This window comes from Chiloscyllium punctatum, chromosome 46, assembly GCF_047496795.1.
Source record: "Chiloscyllium punctatum isolate Juve2018m chromosome 46, sChiPun1.3, whole genome shotgun sequence".
Taxonomy (NCBI): Eukaryota; Metazoa; Chordata; class Chondrichthyes; order Orectolobiformes; family Hemiscylliidae; genus Chiloscyllium; species Chiloscyllium punctatum.
Window position 1 is genome coordinate 55,693,025 of NC_092784.1, and position 6,000 is coordinate 55,699,024.

General features: G+C 53.0%; 1 protein-coding gene across 1 annotated transcript in view; it reads right to left on the bottom strand.

The window, feature by feature from the left end:
• Window positions 1-4,775, bottom strand: part of rab3da (RAB3D, member RAS oncogene family, a) — a 57,864-nt gene extending 53,089 nt beyond the window's left edge. The window contains exon 1 of the mRNA XM_072564311.1: window positions 4,660-4,775. The gene's annotated coding sequence lies outside the window, so the exon portion shown is untranslated. The remainder of the gene's footprint in view (window positions 1-4,659) is intronic.
• Window positions 4,776-6,000: the final 1,225 nt, after the last annotated feature.

Here is a 6,000-nt window from a genome sequence, read left to right on the forward strand (position 1 = left end):
AGAGAGAGACAGACAGAGAGAGGGAGACAGAGAGAGGGAGACAGAGAGAGGGAGACAGAGAGAGGGAGACAGAGAGAGGGAGACAGAGAGAGGGAGACAGAGAGAGGGAGAGACAGAGAGAGGGAGAGACAGAGAGAGGGAGAGACAGAGACAGAGATATAGAGACAGAGAGAGAGAGAGAGACAGAGAGAGACAGCGAGGCAGAGAGAGAGACAGAGTCAGAGAGAAGCAGAAAGAGAGAGACAGAGAGAGAGACAGAGAGAGAGACAGAGAGAGAGACAGAGAGAGAGACAGAGAGAGAGACAGAGAGAGAGACCGAGACAGAGAGTGTGAGACAGAGAGAGACCGAGACAGAGAGTGTGAGACAGAGAGAGAGAGAGAGACAGAGAGAGAGAGAGAGAGACAGAGAGAGAGACAGAGACAGAGACAGAGACAGAGACAGAGACAGAGAGACAGAGACAGAGAGACAGACAGAGAGACAGACAGAGAGACAGACAGAGAGACAGACAGAGAGAGTTAATGGTTCAAGTCTGGTATGCCTCTTCCATGGGAGCCCCATTGGACCTTGTGGGATCTTGCTGTGCACTACAGATTTACAACCTTGATTCAACTTGGGGATGCCTGGGAGTTGTGAACCACACTGTGGAAATGTAACATTGTCTATTTGCCTTATTTTGTGCATGGGACATTCTTGCTGAGACTGTGGGGAGCTCACCTGAACTCCCCCCTTCTTTTCTGACAGAGTACGGGTGTGATAAACATGGAGTTTAAAAGGGCAGCTGAGTAAGAGCAGCAGGAACAGGAACAGGGCAACAGAAAAGCTTTGGAAACCACTCCCAACAGCACAGCTTAGTAACGAGCCATTCATAAGTGAATAATGAACCCAGTGCAGGGAACAGTACTTCACATGCAGAGTAGCCCCAGGCTCTAGGAGTGGCAGGGACCAGAGTTAGTCAATTAGAGTCATAAAGTCATAGACATGTACAGCATGGAAACAGACCCTTCGGTCCAACCTGTCCATGCTGACCAGATATCCCAACCCAATCTAGTCCCATTTGCCAGCACTTGGCCCATATCCCTCCAAACCCTTCCTATTCATATACCCATCCAAATCCCTTTTAAATGTTGCAATTGTACCAGCCTCCACCACTTTCTCTGGCAGCTCATTCCATTTGCGCACCACTCTGTGTGTGTGAAAACGTTGCCCCTTAGGTCTCTTTTATATCTTTCCCCTCTCACCCTAAACCTATGCCCTCTAGTTCTGGACTCCCCGACCCCAGGGAAAAGACTTTGTCTATTTATCCTTTCCATGCCCCTCATGATCTTATAAACCTCTATAAGATAGCCCCTCAGCCTCTGACGCACCAGGGAAAATAGCCCCAGCCTGTTCAGCCTCTCCCTATAGCTCATATCCTCCAAACCTGGCAGCATCCTTGTCAATCTTTTCTGAACCCTTTCAAGTTTCACAACGTCTTTCTGAAGAAAGATAGAAAGGAGGGTACTGTACTCACAGTCTGCCCACTGGAAGTAGTGATGGGGCAGGGCCATTGTGAGGAGGGCGTGGGGTGTGTGTATGACTCTGATAGGCTCTCACGAACATGGGTTAGAGGGTGGTGGCCAACTAGGAAGCCAGTGGAAGACATTGATGACAATCTAGAGCAGACCGGTCTGGAGGGAGCTGCAGTTTATGAAGGAGAGAGAGGGGGAGGCTGGGAGACAGCAGTGAGAAGGAGGAGGTCACTGAGCAGGATTCACAGAACACTGGACAGGTCCCAGATGTTCCCTGCAGGTGCAAAGCGATTTTCTCCTCTCCTCCTTCCTCCCCAATCTCACTGACTCATTTTCACACCCTTGGCTCATGGGACTGGGCATCAGATTCCTCTGTTTGAGATTTTCCGGTGCCTCACAGAACCTGGGTTCAATTCCAGCCTCAGGCGACCGTTTGTGTGGAGTTTGCACAGTCTCCCCGTGTCTGTGTGGGTTTGCTCTGGTTTCCTCCCACAGTCCAAACATGTGCAGGTTTGGGTGGACTGGCTATGGGAAATTGCCCATAGTGTTCAGGGATGTGCAAGGCTGGGTGGGTAGGCCATGGGAAACGGAGTGTTATAGGGCGGGTCTGGGTGGAATGCTTTTCAGAGGGTCGGTATGGACTCGATGGGCTGAATGGCCTACTATCCCACTGTAGGGATTAGACAACCTACCGCCATTCACCCTCCAGATTTTGAAAGAAACTCAACTCAGTTCCTCGATCTTAATTTCTCCTTCCCTCTCCATTTTCCTCCATGCCCCAAATCCCTCCCTCCTGTTTCTCTCCCCCACTCGACAATTCTTCCAGTCCAACCCACTTCTCCACCCTCCTCCCCATTCACCCCCCCTTCTCCACCCTCCTCCCCATTCACCCCCCCTTCTCCACCCTCCTCCCCATTCACCCCCCCTTCTCCACCCTCCTCCCCATTCACCCCCCCCTTCTCCACCCTCCTCCCCATTCACCCCCCCCCTTCTCCACCCTCCTCCCCATTCACCCCCCCCTTCTCCACCCTCCTCCCCATTCACCCCCCCCCTTCTCCACCCTCCTCCCCATTCACCCCCCCTTCTCCACCCTCCTCCCCATTCACCCCCCCCTTCTCCACCCTCCTCCCCATTCACCCCCCCCCTTCTCCACCCTCCTCCCCATTCACCCCCCCCCTTCTCCACCCTCCTCCCCATTCACCCCCCCCCCTTCTCCACCCTCCTCCCCATTCACCCCCCCCCCTTCTCCACCCTCCTCCCCATTCACCCCCCCCCTTCTCCACCCTCCTCCCCATTCACCCCCCCCCTTCTCCACCCTCCTCCCCATTCACCCCCCCCCTTCTCCACCCTCCTCCCCATTCACCCCCCCCCTTCTCCACCCTCCTCCCCATTCACCCCCCCCCTTCTCCACCCTCCTCCCCATTCACCCCCCCCCTTCTCCACCCTCCTCCCCATTCACCCCCCCCCTTCTCCACCCTCCTCCCCATTCACCCCCCCCCTTCTCCACCCTCCTCCCCATTCACCCCCCCCCTTCTCCACCCTCCTCCCCATTCACCCCCCCCTTCTCCACCCTCCTCCCCATTCACCCCCCCCTTCTCCACCCTCCTCCCCATTCACCCCCCCCTTCTCCACCCTCCTCCCCATTCACCCCCCCCTTCTCCACCCTCCTCCCCATTCACCCCCCCCTTCTCCACCCTCCTCCCCATTCACCCCCCCCCTTCTCCACCCTCCTCCCCATTCACCCCCCCCTTCTCCACCCTCCTCCCCATTCACCCCCCCCTTCTCCACCCTCCTCCCCATTCACCCCCCCCCTTCTCCACCCTCCTCCCCATTCACCCCCCCCTTCTCCACCCTCCTCCCCATTCACCCCCCCCCTTCTCCACCCTCCTCCCCATTCACCCCCCCCTTCTCCACCCTCCTCCCCATTCACCCCCCCCTTCTCCACCCTCCTCCCCATTCACCCCCCCCTTCTCCACCCTCCTCCCCATTCACCCCCCCCCTTCTCCACCCTCCTCCCCATTCACCTCCCCCTTCTCCACCCTCCTCCCCATTCACCCCCCCCTTCTCCACCCTCCTCCCCATTCACCCCCCCCTTCTCCACCCTCCTCCCCATTCACCCCCCCCCTTCTCCACCCTCCTCCCCATTCACCTCCCCCCTTCTCCACCCTCCTCCCCCCTTCTCCACCCTCCTCCCCATTCACCTCCCCCTTCTCCACCCTCCTCCCCATTCACCCCCCCCTTCTCCACCCTCCTCCCCATTCACCTCCCCCTTCTCCACCCTCCTCCCCATTCACCTCCCCCCTTCTCCACCCTCCTCCCCATTCACCTCCCCCTTCTCCACCCTCCTCCCCATTCACCCCCCCCCTTCTCCACCCTCCTCCACCCTCCTCCCCATTTCCTCTGGACGCCTCTCCCCAATCTGCGGCTGCCTACACAGTCTCTGCCTGTAACCTGTCACCATTCAGCTGCTCTATTGCCAGCTGATTTTGGATGTTCAAGATGCCCTCCCCCACCCCCGGAATAAGCCCCAGAGTAGAGGAGGGGAGTGACAGAACTCCTTAAGTAGCCCGTGTTCCTAAAGAGGGTTGAAAAGCTGGTGGGGCGAGGCTCCGGAACAAGGCGTAGCACCACCCTCACTAACAGCTGCTGATGTTTCAGGTAAAATACCCCCTTCAGCACCCTTACACCCCTTAAATGTCCATTCTAACAATACCAAAAAACACCACCGTGGTGGGGAGATGCAGGTCTATAGCTCCCTGCTGAGCACCCCTTTCAACATAAAAGTGAACTTACGGAAATTAAAATGTACATCTTGTTAAAACAACACCCAGTCTTGTGCAGAGAAACTTCACGTAACCAAATTAAAATCACATCAAAAGTCTCCGATGAAACAGCAAAATGGAATCCCCAATTGGAGATTTTGATATTTCAAAGTCTTATGATGTACTCATTACAAATGCATGTTAAATATTTACCATCTCCCATTCCCTTGCTAATCAGCAATCTCGATTTAAACAACACTGTAAGCAAATTTCTCCATTAAAAATTATTTCCACCGCGCCCATGGGGATTATCGAGTTGCAGAACTTTGTAAAGAGGCATTGCTGCGGCTAATGGAACTGACGGGGTAAACTGCAGAGTGTTCCTTACCTTGTCTATGTGTCCGTCTTTCTCCTGACTGGGAACTGGAGACTCAATCTACCCGGATCTGCACACACAAGGGAGGGAGGGAAGGAAGGTGTGTGTGTATGTGTGAGAGACTGACACAACACCAGACCGCAGCAATCAACCTCCAACATCATCCACCCAACAAGAAAATACACACACACACTCAGAGATACACAGCCACCTACAGATCAATCGATAGAGGGACAGTAGAACTGTACAGAGAATTCCTGTGAAAATTACAAAACGGGATCAGAAATGTTTGCTCATGTTCAATCCTGTCTAAACTCCAGAACTCCCCTTCCTAAGCTAAACCTCCATCTTTCTCTTGAAAACAGCCTCTTTACCCAAGCAATTGGCCACTTATCCTAATATGTGACCATCAGAAATAGGAGCTGGAGTAGCCCATCCAGCCTGCACCACTATTCAAGAGGGTCACAATTGATTGGTCGTTTCTTGCCCTTTCCCCAAAACCCTTGATTCCCCAACTGACCAAGAAACTATCCAACTCAATTGTAAATTCATACAAGGTTTCTGACCCCCACAGCTGTCTGTGGCAAGGAGCTCCAAAGACTCACAACCCCCTGAGGGAAGAAATTCATCCTCATCTCAGTCTTAAGGTGGCACCCCTTTATTCTGAGACTATGCCCTCTATCCCAGGCTCTCCCATGAGGAGAAACATCCTCTCAGCATTGACCCTGTCAAGCCCCTTAAGATTCCGATGTGTTTCAATGGGATCACCTCTCAATCTCCTAAACTCCAGAGTCCCAATCTGTTTGACCATTTGCTCATTAGATAATCCCTCAGTGTTAAACGTGTTAGCGATGTTATATCAATGGAAATCTGCTGCTTTGTTAAAAATCCAGTAACTCCCTTGCACTCATGTCAACACTCATGAACGAAAGTGGGACTCTCACTGATGATGTGACCTAGTATGGTGACGAAACATCTGAAAACAAACCATCCAGCTCAATGAGCTAACTTACAGACTTAAAAAGGAACAGATCAGTTACAAGAAATTAAAGGGTTTGAAATGTAAGTGTTTTTCTTTCCTCTCTGAGATCACCTTGAAGCAGTATTCCATCTTGCTTGTTCTGCAGATCTTTGGAACCTGGGTTGGCGTATTTTCGCAATGAAGAGAGGATGGATAGGCTCAGTTCTTTTTAAGGTTAGATTCCCTACAATATGGAAAACAGACCATTTGGCCAATAACTCCACACTGACCATCCGAAGAGTAACCCACCCAGACCCATTCCCCTACATTTCCCCCTGACTAATGCACCTAACACTACGGGCAATTTAGCATGGCCAATCCACCCCAACCTG